Genomic DNA, 14,225 nt, shown 5'->3' with positions numbered 1-14,225 from the left:
AAATGAAGGGGTTGGGGGGATTTGTTTCTTTGGGAGGAACCCAGTAAAGCAGAGAGCTCTGCTGTTGCAGAGAATTTTATGAAAAATCCTTTCCTTAGGATTTTTTCTCCTGAGAAGCTGGGAGGCCTCAGGAACAAAATGTAAACAATGGTTATCTGCTGCTGTGGAATGCAACAGGTGCATCTGGGATTGGTCTCATGTGGTTGTTTCTAATTAATGGACAATCACAGTCAGCTGGCTTGGACACAGAGCCCAAGCCACAAACCTTTGTTACCATTCCTTTATTTTCTATTCTTAGCCAGCCTTCTGATGAAACCTTTTCTTCTATTCTTTTAGTATAGTTTTAATGTAATATATATCATAAAATAATAAATCAGCCTTTTGAAACATGGAGTCTGATCTACGTCTCTTCCCAATCCAAGAAACCCTGTGAACACCATCACACTCTGCCTTGTCTGCACAGTTTTTTAAACAAAAATTGATACTGGATATCAATCAGGTGTTATCCTGGCATGTAATTGTAGCATGTGAGGACTTCCCACTGGATTTTGTGTAAGGGCCTACAAAAGCGAGCTTTAAAATAAAGACAGAAGTATTGATTTTCACAATTTTGTTTTCTAAACAAAAACTGATACTGGATATCAATCAGGTGTAATCTTGGCATGTAATTGTAGCATGTGGGGACATCCCATAGGATTTGCTATAAAGGCTTGAAAAGTGAGCTTTTAAATAAAGGCAAAATAATTGACTTTGACAATTTTACAGTCCCTTTACTTTTGTGTTGACTGAGACATCAGGAAGGGAGTACAGGTCTGTAATAAGCACACCTATCATACAGAAGTTGGGAAAAGAGCGTGAAAACATTCAGACTTATTTGGCAGCACTTGCATAAGTAAAGGATAAAAATGCACTTGAATTGGAAACAGCTTTGCGAGTGGTGTAGATTAAGTGGAAAGAACTAGGATGGTAGAACTGTCACATAAATAATAGCAGCATATGACTGGCAGGTGTTCTCTCAAGGTGTTGGAGATTAGGATAGGAATTACTGAAATGACTGATGATGCGGCTGCCTATGACTGTAGGAAGTTAACACAACTGTCAGAGGTTAAAAAATGTATCAGTGTGGCCTTAAGTAGGGTAGAAAGACTAATCTAAAAAATGCAGGTACATCTGCCTGTCTTTAAAGTAAAGGAATTCTTGGAGAGAGCAGAGATAAAAATGCACAAATTTAAATACGTAATTTCTGTGTAGAACTTTGGTCACCACATCATGTAAGAGAGAAGGTAGTCTAGAGATTCCACAGAAAGAAGCTGTGGCCGAGTTTATTCTAAACAATGGAAGGTTTTTTTTAATAGGAGAAAAATGCTTCTATGTTTGCAGCCTTCCAAAATCTCTAATATTGTAGCTCCCTTCACTGGGAGTCACACCTAGAGTCAGTATAACACATAAATTATAAAAACCCCAACTACTAGCTGTAATCTGATAGAATTTCACTTTGTATTTTAGTTAAAACTCAGTTCATATTGCCTCAGCTTCCCTTTCCTTTTCATGAATGGCAAACTTGCTAGTTTATCTGACATTCAGAGATGAACGTGGAAAACCTTTATGAAATTTTTCCAGGTTCTTGGGTAGGATAGTGGGCACTGGAGCCTGCAGGTGCTGCAGGTCTGCATTGTGCTAAAGTCTGTTGGTGGTGTCACAATGTTCCCCATGGAGGAGTGTTAAACTTAGAACATGTTGTGTGCAATGTTCCTGCCTCTGCCCCTATTTTCACTCAGAAGTTGTTTTTAAATGAGTCTAAAAGGGAACCAGAAATCAAAATACACCATTACTGTTTTTATCTGACTATAGATGAATACCTCTAAAATCATTGTAGAGCTTCATTGCTGATTTCATGGACAGAATGCTAAAACACAACTCTGCATTGCCTTTATCAGCCTCATAATTAATGTGCTTTTGCTTAGCTTACTGGGGTACAATTCATGGTCCAGGTGAATATTGGATAATCATGGGTGAACTCAATGAGTGTGTTGCTTTTAGGTGATTTGGAAGTAGCATTCTCTCTCAAGTGTCTTTCAGGCTCCAGACTCTCTTTAAAGATTATTCAAATAATTTTATTTGTGGCCTTCTTAGTTCCCTAGCAATACCTTTAAACATTTGCCTTCTTCCATTTGGAATAAGTTCAGAATAGGCTGTTATGTTTGAAATTCCATTAATTCTTTTTTCCCTGAAGTTATCTTTGCTTTCTGTCACTGGCAGAACCTCCATGTGCAGAAGAAGGTGCAGTTGTGTGCTGTTCTAGGGGCTGCTCAGTAGGATGGCAAAGGATGTTTGAAAATAAAAGCTATGCCTCAGTGTGTGTGTTACCCTCAATCCTTTCAGGTGCCTGCAGAGTAAGATGATATTTAGAAGACAGAGCCTGTTTCACTATTTGAACAAGCAGTCATCTGATACTGGTTTAAAATTTTCCTGATTAGTTGCAGAGGATAGCCATTATTTAGAAAATTGAGCCTAATTAGGCTTTATTTTCTCCTGGGAAGCAGCGGAAAGGAGTTCAGTGCTCAGGTCCAGGATTTCCTGCTGGAGATGGCTTCTGGGAATCCAGGCTGTGATTCTCAATTACACTGGGGCCATTTGATTTGTACCCAGTGTTTTACTTATGGTTTTACTTTCAGGATTCTTTGTTTTCCCCAGAAAAGTTTTATTCTCTTTTCCTTTCCTAAGTGTTTGGGGACCTTTTTTTGTTTGGGCACTGTACTCCCCAGCTTCTGCAAAAGTGGAAATGTTCAGCTTAGGTAGTTTCCATTACAAATGCAGTAATTGGTTTCATTTGATTATAATGGAAAACTCATCCAGGAAAGCAGAGCAGTCCTAGTAATCTTCATTTATCCTGAGGCAGCCTTAATTAATGTGCCTGCCCTTTTAGGAAACATTTAACATTTTTAATAGACAATATGGCTAAAAATTAGGGTTCTTTTTTTCTCTTGTTGCCTGCGTGGATGGTAATGAATAATGGAAAGTTAGATTATGTTTTCTTTAATATGGGGAAGGGCTGAAATAAACCAATAAAGCACTTAGGATACTTTGCTCAAATGAGGTGCAGTCAATTGATATTAAATCTAAAACTAAAAATCCTATTTGTATGAGGCGTGCACAACTTCAGGAGAGTGGCCTCTGCTGATCTTGTCCATTACAGCCAAGAGAATTGCCTGATTTGCTGGGATAGCAAGTGTGAGAGGTCACCTTTAAGATATTGGTAATCTCTGCTCAGATTCCTGGGGATGTGCCATGCCATTTGTTCAATGATGCTGGCTTGCATCCAGCTTACTTAGCCTAATGCAGGCCAGCCCGGGTCTGCAGCACCAGCAATCAGCATCCTTGCTTTCATCTGCTCAATCTAATTGTCCTTCCTCCTGCTAGGAGCCCTGGCTGCCCCGTGGTGCCAGCCACACACACCAACTTGCCTTACCCTTCCTTAGCATCTTCCTCTTTGTTTATTTCTTTTTCTGCCTTTGTGTTTTAAAGCTGGTCTCCTTTTTCATGTGTTCAGTTTCTGTATTGCTGTACAAGCTCTGTACTTACACATGGTTGCTGATGTTAATTTTGTTTTTTATTCAGAGTGAAAGTAAACTGCTCTCAACTGAAATAAAGAGGTGAGGAGGAGGAGAGGCAGTTCTGAAGGGCTTGTGGTGCAGGTGTATCAGCAGGTGGGGTAACCAACAGTGCCCACACCCCCGGAGCCACATCCCACTGAGCTGTTCCATGGTCCCGTAGGGCCAGCAGGGACCTGCATCCTACTCCAGCAGGAGTGTCTGGGGTGGGATCAGAGTGAGGATTTCTGTTGGATCACAAATGGCTGGAATCTGGCCAGTCCCTCCAGCTCCAGGTCTGAGTGCTTCACTTTGGGCCTCCAGTGAGGCTTGGCCATCCTGTCCCCACAGTGGCACTGCTGCTTCTGCCAGGCACCCTCATCTGTGGCATGGCTTTCCTGCTGCACCAGGGGCTCTCAGGAGTTGCTGCCCTGCCCAGGCACAGATTTCCTTTGGCTTTCCTTTGATTTCCTTTGATTTCTGTTGATTTCCGTTGATTTCCTTTCCTTTGATTTCCGTTGATTTCCTTTCCTTTGATTTCCTTTGATGGCCTTTCCTTTGATTTTCCTTTTCCCTTTTTCCTTCCCTTCCCTTCCCTTCCCTTCCCTTCCCTTCCCTTCCCTTCCCTTCCCTTCCCTTCCCTTCCCTTCCCTTCCCTTCCCTTCCCTTCCCTTCCCTTCCCTTCCCTTCCCTTCCCTTCCCTTCCCTTCCCTTCCCTTCCCTTCCCTTCCCTTCCCTTCCCTTCCCTTCCCTTCCCTTCCCTTCCCTTCCCTTCCCTTCCCTTCTCTTTCTTTTCCTTTCCCCTTTTCCTTTCCTTTCCATTCCATTCTCCTTCCCTTCAGATTTCCTTTGCCATTTCATGGCTCCAGAGGTTCTCTCCTGTCTCTGGATCAGAATCCCTTTGCCTGTGGTGGGAATGCAAAGGGATGGGAAATGCAAAGTGGGGTGTGCTAGCAGAATATTTGGAATGTGGGAAGGCACATCTGGTAATTCTCTGTGTTCTAACTGCAAGGAGTTCATACACATAAAGTATGGAGTTCATACACATAAAGTATTTATCTTGTTGCTAATGTTCTAATGGCTGAGAAAGCATTAAATGAGGAGAATGTAAAAAGGCACAGACCTGCTGTTTTTAGGATGGATGACTGTTAGGCAAGAGCAAAGTCCAGCATATTGTGTTTTGTGATTTTAGGGGTAATAAAAGCAAAAGCTAATAAAAGGCTTGATAGGGATTATAAAACCAAGATATGATCTGAGATTAAGCACTAGGAGAAAGCAGAACGATGTGCCTCAAGGCAGTTAATTTCTTGGAGACAAGCTCAGCAATTAATGTGATAACAGTGATATAAAAAGTGATAGAAGAAGAAACTTTGGGAGGAGGAGCAGCTAGAGGCAGGAAAAATACAGAAAAGGATGTTTAAGATGCAAGATGCATGGAATTGCAAGAGTGTCAGGAAGCACAGAAATTATGATTGTGATCAAAATTGGAGCAAAATCAATGACAACCTTTCTATGACATCAAGGAGAAAGATGGATAGTATTGAGAAAATATCCACTAAATACCATTTGTATTTTAAAGGGTCTGATTTCAGGTTGTAATGAAAGAGACTTTCTGATGCCTATTTTTGGCAGATCATTTGAGTGTTGTTTCTTAAAAGTTCATGTGGCTCAGAAGAAATGCAAGAAAGGCACGAGAAGGTGAAAACTTCCAGCAAGGTCTGCTGTCCTTGCTGACAGAGAAAATGCAGACAAAGGATTTGGGCTTTCCATGCCTGTGCAGCTCGGAGTGTCACTGGGACCTGGGAGGCAAATGACACAGAATTAACAGCAAATTAGAGCTTAGGGCAGTGAAAAAAAGACCAAACAGAAAATACACGTAGATAGATGGTTGTTCTTGGTGGCTGGCTGATCAATCTCTTCCCATCAGTGGGTTTAAATGTTGCATTTAAGCAGAACAGATGATCCCTGCTGAGAAGCAGCATATGGGACCTTTGCACTGAACAAGCAAATATATAGATTTCTTCTAGATTCAGTTTAAGGACAGAAGGGGGCATCTGCCAGTGGAAAAACACACTTGGGGTATCCTGGAATGCCTGTGTTACTGCAGTGGCCTTGAGCCAGAACTTACAGGGGAGGGACCTTTGGGGAAAACAAATATAAAATCTTACTATAAATTTTCTGGTAAAAATTCATTAGTCTCTGGAAGGCTTACAGAAAATAACTCAGGTGTCTTAAATTATGAGGAATGCAGAAATAAAAAAGAAAAGACCCAAGATCTTTTAAATGGTCACCTTTAGAGAAAGAAAAGCTCAGAGAAAAGAGTGCCAAATTTGCAGCAGCAGGAGGCTGATGCACAGTAACCTTACAAATTTGAAAAGGAAGTGGCAGTACTATGAACAAAATAACTTTGTGCTGAGTGAGTTCACAGCAACAAAGAGTTTCTGCCAGCTTGTAATGAACCACTTGATTAATGACATTGAATGGTATCATAAAACACTCCTGGAGACTTTGGAGAACACTCAGGGCTGAACTCAGGTGCTTCCTTCCTGCAAGTTTTCCAATTCAAATGATCATTACCAGCTGTCAATAAGTACAAAAACTGTACTTAGCAGAGGTTAAAGCAGTATATTTAATTCCTTGTGGTTAGATTGCAGAAAACAACTGTAAAAAAGGACAGGGAAAGTTGTTATTTTAAATGACATTTTGCTTTTTCTAAGCACTTAGCTGGAAACCTCCTCTGAAAACAGAATCTGGAGGAGCCCTCAGCTGTGATGAGGTTTCTGTTCAAGATCTCCAAACAGCCCTGTCTGATTTAGCAGCACTTCTTGCAGTCCTTTCATATGTGGTTCTCATGAACCCAGGTTATGTGAATGTACATCAGTTCAAGTCCTTTGTGAATCCTGGGGCAGGAGGAGATTTGTACAAAGCAGGGGAATTGCCCTGAGGGCACACCTTGCAATGACCTTTTTCTGTGGGAAAGGGAAGGGGATGGCTTTCACCGTGCTGTAAACGTGCAAAAATAAGTCTGCATTAAATTTCTGTTTTATTTCTCTTGGGCTTTATACTCATTAAGGTACTGCTCTCATGTTATGGTCAGTCATGGGTGAATTTTTAAAAAGCAGCAGTGGAGCTATATCTCTGGAATCAACTGAATTTCATGGAGTGTAAGCATCTAATTCTTGCAGTCAGCTTTGTAAGTCTTGCCACGTGCAATTTGCTTGATTTAAAAGCATTTTGACACGTGAGTACTGTAGAAGTATTTCTGGAAATAATAATCTAAATTGTTTAATGCCTTTGCCTTATTTCCATCTGTTCCAGAAGTCCTCTGCAGAATTAGAGCTCATGTAGCCTTGAACAGCTCCCTGGGGGGATCCAAGGAGCTTTCTGGCCCCTGTTGGGTAATGACAGTTCTCTTCATGCAGGTGTTTGATGCCACAGAGTAGCCTGATTTCCTGGTGCTAAGGATCCTCTCATCTGTAGCAGTGGAACTGCTTAAAATTAAGTATTTATGTCAAAATGGAGTAGGTTAAATTGAAATACACATTTCCAAAAGTCTGTTATCAAGTGGAGCAGGAATAAAGAAACACCGTGTAATTACAATTGTGTTAGTTCTGAGAATATTTGCTGGGTGTTATCCAGCTGTCATGTTGTTTGACTAAACATGTAGCTAAGAATTGGATTTGACATAAATTGTGCAGCCTTCAGTTGCTTTTGCAGGAGTGATGATGCATTTGCAGGGATGTGTCTCTCCCTTCACAAGAAAGCCCAGCTTGCCTCCTCACTGGCTGCTGACTTGCTGATAGTGCTTAACCCCACACTATTAATGACTCATTAGTCTGTAGGAAGATAAAAAGCTCTTTTCTGCCTGCTGGAGCAGCACTCAAGTTCTACTTTTCATTCCCTAAATCTTGGATTTTGTGTAAGTATGTAACCTAAAAGGCTCATGTTAAACATTGATATCAATGCAACTGATGGATGTAGCTTTTTACCTGCTTTTGGTCTGGGACCAGCTTTATCTGTGAATCATCATTTGTGGTTAAGGTTTTGGGACAATCTGTGTTTTTGTGGCCATTTTTCCTGTTTACAGTCAAGGTACACTTGTTTGACACTTGTGCCGGTGTTTGTTGAAAATGTGTCAGGTATTTGTGTGTGTTTGTGGGGTCCCAGAAATGCTCTTAGCTGAGTGTTTTCTGGAGATGTGCATGCATGCTGCTTCAAACCAGATGAAGTTGTGCATAATTTGGGTGTTTCTTCTTCAGTGCACGTGCTAATGAATGCTGTGGGGCCAGATGTAGAGAGTAAGGACAGCAGGTTGATGATGAGTAGAAAGAAATAGTACCTTGCTTTCAGAGCAAGAGGCCTAAATAGTACTGTAAAAATGAATTTTAAAAAAATTCAGTTTTTATTAAGGATACTACCTGTATTTAGGTAAAATAACTCAGTGGTGGTAAATCCCTGAACTTTACATTTTATTACTTCATTGTTGTTTTCTTTAGGCTTAAAAACAATGATACCTCATTGATGTTACTTCTGAATACATCCTTCAAAGTGCGTGGCTGATGGAGCAATGTCCCTGAGCATTGCAGGGCTGCCCAGCCTGTCCCTCTGGGATGTTCAACACCAGCACAAGCCCCCACAAGCACTCGTGCACACACTGACACTCACAGCCCCCTGCTTTTCTTCACTCCATCAAAGCTGTGTCTTTTTAATGTGGGTGATCAGCTCAGCCCTGAAAGTGCAGCAGCAATTTTTATTCAATAAGAATGAGCTCATGAGTTCTGCTGTGGACTCGAGTTTAGTTTTTCTCAGGGCTGTTTGCATGATGTGGCCACTTTTTCTCAAAACAGCTGCTTTGCTTCACTTTGTTTTACAAACCCAGGCTCTGGGATTTTTCAGCACCACCTTATGGTTCCTAGAGAATTAGATGCTGGGAACTCTAGCAGCAAGTATAATTAAAAGTAAACCCCAGAGTCATCAGGTGTTTGAAACATGGTGAGAACGGTGCTGGTTTTCCCGTGCAAAGCTGAAAATGCTCCAGGATACCTCCATGGAAATGTGTGTGTCCTGTTTGACTTTAGCTGAGTGCTGCAGCAGAGGAGGATGTGCCCAGGGCAGGAGATGAGCTCCAGAACACAGGGCCTGTCAGAGCCGTAATCATAAAGCTGCCAGGAGAGCAGAGCTGTAATTTCCCAGAGCCAGGGCTGTCACTGAGCACTCTCTGTCTTCTCTGCAATGAGAGGCTGGTGTCAGCACTTCAGCATTATTAGAGCTGAAAGATGAAGGATGTAAATATGGTCAGAGTCCAGGATTCTGCTTGAAGCACGGCACTGAGCAAGGCAATCAATGGGTGGGATAATATTTATGGAAATGATGATACTCAGGATGACAGATGATGTGCTTAGTGTTTCAACGAGAGTTGTGTACACTTTATTCATTGTTTCTACTTCTTTCTTTTTTATTCTGTGCACTTACTGTGAGCCTCCCAAGATTATGGAAGTCATCTGCTGAAATTGAGTGTTATTTTCTATTATGAAATCAATTTAAACTACAAAAGAGAAATTAGATGTGCAGGTTCTTTTTACGAACCTGACTTTCTGTATTGTGGTTTGTTAAATATGATGGATTTTGTAGCTGCAACGCTTTAGAATTCTGGCACTTCTGTTTGTTGTGGTTGATTTTTGGTCTTATAAATTAACAAGGCACGGAACAATGAAGTTGGAGTGTTGCTGGGTTGGGGTCCAGTCCCTGGTAAAAAATGCAGCTCGAGCATATTGGCAGCGAGGCTGCTTGTTATTCATTGTGAGGCGTCTGGCTATGGGAGTGTTAGATGTTTGACAGCATTGAATAGATTCCAGTCAGCCATACAAACTACCTCCACTGGAGTGGAAAGGACCATAAAATTGTTTTAGCAACAGCTAATTCTCCTGAGTCTTTTAAGGCTTTTTTCCCCCTTATTTTTTCTTTAACCGTTTGGTTGCCAGCAGAGGATTTGCCAATTCAAACAATAAATTTTCCCAGATTAATTTCATTTTTAAGATAGTTCAGAAAGGTTTTCATTGATTTTGCATTTAGCATAGTTTAGGTTTTGGGAGAAAAATGACCAAAACCCCCAAACACATACCAACCATCTAAATTGTACCTGGAACAGTGTTACATTTTGTTGAATATAAAAACTGAACTATAAAGTAACTTTTAGCACTGTATTTTCTATCAATAACTTGCAGTCCTGTTTTTATCAATGAGGCATTTGGGGGCTAATCTGTTTACAAAACTTGTAGGTCTTCATTTTGTTCCCTCCTCACCTTTTAGGGGCTGCAGTGCCAAACAATCTCAGTGCTTCAAGTTCTTTTACAAACAGCTCAGGGCATTGTCTGTTCAATCTCCAGCTGAAGTTGTGTGATAATTCTTCTGCCTTTACTTTGAATTCCTTTCATTTTTTTTTTTTGATCCTAAGTAGATTTTGGTAGAGCCTTAGAAAGGCCACATGTCTCTCTAGGCTTCAAGTTTTTAAAAGGTCTTCTCTAAATGCAGGTACAAGAAGTCCAATAACTACCATTTATAATTCCATTTTCCCTTGTATAAGCTGTGCCCACTTCTCTGGTTTATGTAGACATAGATGGACTGGAGAAAAACTCAGTGAAGGCTTTGTATAGATGGACTAGAAGACTGAAAAATAAGTGGAGCTGTGGACATTAGTGTGTGAAAGAGAATAAAAACGTGTTCTTACCTATCAATATTTCATATTACCAGTGCTGGCTGCCTCCCAGTGTGCCACAGCTCAGTTAGATTAACAGTAATTGGAAAAAATTGAGGAAAAATGACCAATACCAGTATTTGGTGTTTCAGGAGAAATGCTGTAATGCTTCCTAGCTGTGCTAATGAACCTGGGGCACAGCTTGGAAACAGGAGCCTGGTGTGTGCCCTTCTGTGCCAGATAAGCTCAAAGGCCCTGGTGATTTTATTGTGTTTCTCTAGGCTTTTATTAATTGTAGTGAAGCTTTACTGTTTTTTTTTTATTCTTCTAGTCCATCTATGCAAAACCTTCACTGAATTTTCCTCCAGTCCACCCATGTCTATATAAACCAGAGAAGTGGGCAATGGAACTATAAATGGTAGTTACTGGACTTGTAGAGCATTTATAGAAAACCTGCATTTCCTTTTAGAAACTTGAAGCCTAGAGAGAGATGTGGCTGTTCTAAGGCTGCACAAATGTTTTCTGCAGCAGACAGATGTTTTCTGCTGCCACTGGGCCAAGTGGAGCCAGTGTCTGCCCTGACCAGCTCAGAGGGACTCTGCTCAGAGCAACATTTGCCATTTATATAGAAAGATATACACATTTGGTTGTCTGTGACATCAAACATGTGTTGGCTTCTATGTCACTAACTGGAGAGAGTATAAAATTATATATATATATATATCAGGATATATTATATATATCCTGATTTTTCAGTGTTCAGGCTCTGATTTTTCAGAGCCTGAACATTCTGACAGCTGTGTTACACCTGAGTTACTGGCAGTCACTGACACAACTTCCAGAGCTGATTTTTACAATGCTGAGAGCCTCTGTTTCCTTACCTGAAGTGGATATTGGTGCCTCTGATCTCTGTTTCTGTGCAAACTTGCTCTGCACTATCTCCTGTAGTTGTTTTCTGGGAGATCAAACAGTTTTAATCCTCTCTAATGAAATTTTGTTGCTTTTATTATAGCCCCATAGCTCCTGAGCTTGTGAGCCATGGCAACACATGAATCCTCATTTTCCCAGAGGTGAGCCTCCTTGTTGCAGAGCTCCCTAGAGGGCATTTACTACTGGAAATATTAATAAGGACTGGAGGATAGGGGAAAGAGAAAAAAATACAGTAATTTCTAGACTGTTTCAAGCGTTCAGGTCTGTGCTCCGTTCTCTGGAGATGGGGTGGATCAGGAGTGCAGTCTGAAGGATGAGCCCTGGTGTGCTGGACTGGCAGGAGCAGCAGGAAATTGGATGTACAGAATGAGGATTGAGGGGCAGGTGGAAAAGGAGATTGGGGCATTTCTGCCCATCACCGGGCCCTTACAGAAGGATCTTTGTTTGCTCCCGTGGGATCACCGTGCAAGTACTCAGAGATGTGCACAAATATATATATCTGTACCTATATAGTTATGTCTATCTATATATATATTTATATATCTATATAAATACTTTTTAATATATATATAGAGAGAGAGAGTTTGAAAGGTCTGTTGGCTCTTTTTAGGGAGATGTCCATGCTTTCTCCCATTTTCTTTTTTTGTCCATACTTTCTGTTAAAAACTTCACCTAGTAAGACTGTTTTGACTCACTGCTGTACTTGGTGCATGGAGTTTACCCTTGGTTCTCATTCCTAATATGCTCTCTATAGTATAATTACATTATTTCCCCTCGTTTTTTTCTAGTGAGTGAGTGTGACACAGATGAGAATTTGGGGAGAAAGCTCAAACTCAAGGAACAGATCTTTTATGGAACAGAAGATTGCAGGAAGAAGTTAAACTAGGCAAATTCTCAGGAATTGTACATTATACCTTTATTTATGACAGGAATTTGTCATTTGTGTTCTGAACTGCTGGACACTGGCAGAGGGGAAGAGAGGCACACAGGAAGAACTGAAACAGGGGTTTGAGGTAACAGAAAAGTTACACTATTCACAGTTAGAATGAGACAGGCAGTGGTTTTGAGAGAATCTTGTTTGTGTGGAAAGAAAAAAGAGCTAACCCAGGAGAAAGAGCTGTAGAAGAATATGGAGGCAAAGCAGTGGGAAAGGAATGTAAGAAATTGAGACAAAAGACATGGAAAAGAGCTGGAAAAAAAAATTTATGGACACCCCCACCTCCCAGTATTTGAAGACTCTGGAGTGCTGGTGAGAACCTATCAACATCAATAATGTCTGTCTTCCCCTCACACTGTCCTGCTTGGCTAATCCTACCATTTCAAGCTGCTTTTAGCCATGTTTTGCCTGTGCTGGAGGGGGCTTGGCTGGACTAAGTAGTGTGTGAGTTCTGCAGAGCACCCAGCCTGACCTTCTCAGGTGTTTGCTTCCCTGCTGCTGATAGCTGGGGAGGGACAGGAGTGTGTGAGTGATACAAACTCCCTTCCACACCCACACTGCAGCACATCTTCAGGGCTTTTGCTCAGTTTCTCTTGCTCCTCTCCCTTTAATTGGTCCTGTTTTACAAAAAAAGGCACTTTGTGTTTTGCTGGGATTTTTGTGAGGTATGTGATGTATTACTCTGCAAGCTTTAATTATTAAGTATGTATAATCTGTACTTCTCCTTGTCTGAGCTTGCCCAGGATATGCCCTCAGCTGTGGGGCTTCATCCCTGATGGAATGATGAATCCTTCTTGCAGGATTTGAGCTGCTCCATTGGTAGACTCTGAATTTTGATATGAGCTTAATTCTTCATGAGGATTAGTTGAAGTGACATTTATGATTATCTGACAGTAAAAAAGAATGGCTTGTTCATTATATTTGACTGTGAAAATGTATAACCAGTCCATGGTTCTGTTTTGAGACTACATGTAGTGACCCAGGGTTTCCAATTCATAAGACATGATACACTTAAAAATGTCTTTTCATGTTCCTCCCCAGTGCATCTGAACCCATGAAAATGTTTCATCACTTCTTTACAGTATTCTGTAGTATACATACCATTTTTTGACATCAAAGCCTAAAGAAGTTGTTTTTGTCCCATCATTACTTTGTGGACTAATGGGTGAGACTTAAAATATTATCTTGTCATGGCAAGGTCTGAGTGGTTCCAGTTTTCCTTGTGCACACTGTTTGTAAAATGCTTTGTGAAAGAGAACAAGTCTGTGCCTCACTGGTTTGCTGCCAAAGACCTCATGATCACTTTTGCTTTGGAGCATCTAAATTTTCTTGAGCCAAGCCATAAAACCATAAATTCTTTTCCACTTTTGCTCTATTTTTTCATTTTTTTTTTGTTTAGTAATTTATTTCTTAAATTTTTGATGAGAATTTCTCCAAGGAAGTGCTCAAACAGCAGAAGGGAAACAAAGATTTTAAAATCTGCTTGTATTTCATAGCCTTCAAAGCTGTGTGGCCTTGCAGGGTTTGTGGGACTGAGCTCGGTCCTGCTCTGTTCCCCACCTGAGCCTCTTCAGCCATTGCTGCCACCTGGGGAAGGTGTTACAGACATGAATTTCCCACAAAGTTCCTGAACCCAAACTATCTCTTGCTTTAGTTTTGGAAGCTGATTATCTTTGGGTATAAAAGTTTAGGGTTATTTTAGGGTCATTTCTCACCAACACGTTGGTCATGATTAGGAAAATAATCTCTCTTTTTGAGTGATTTGAGTGGTTTTGCTCAAGTGTTTTCTTCTGAAATCTTTTTCCAAGTACTCCCTTGTTTCCCTTTCCCTTTCATCTTAGAGTTTTAGATTTTTAAAATACACAGAGAAAAATTAGGTTCTGAAAGCATAAACAATCCAATGCTGTGTTACTTGGACTTGGCATTATTTAATTTACTTTTTCATCTGCATGCTGTCTGTTCTGTCACAGATTGCATGGGGGAGCCCCACTTTCACTTATCCCTGTGCTGCTTTGCTTGTCCCTTGCAGAGTTAGGGACTAATAAACTGAGCATACTTCATAGAGTTCCCTTTT

At 40.8% G+C, this 14,225-nt stretch overlaps 1 protein-coding gene across 1 annotated transcript in view; it reads left to right on the top strand.

The window, feature by feature from the left end:
• The window catches only part of LOC134423508 (glypican-5-like), a 376,790-nt gene that overhangs the window by 84,627 nt on the left and 277,938 nt on the right, over window positions 1-14,225 (top strand). The gene's annotated exons all lie outside the window — the stretch shown is intronic.

Source organism: Melospiza melodia, chromosome 12 (assembly GCF_035770615.1).
Source record: "Melospiza melodia melodia isolate bMelMel2 chromosome 12, bMelMel2.pri, whole genome shotgun sequence".
In the NCBI taxonomy this organism is placed as follows: Eukaryota; Metazoa; Chordata; class Aves; order Passeriformes; family Passerellidae; genus Melospiza; species Melospiza melodia.
The sequence above is the reverse complement of the archived record's forward strand: the minus strand, read 5'-3'. Positions and strand labels throughout refer to the sequence as shown.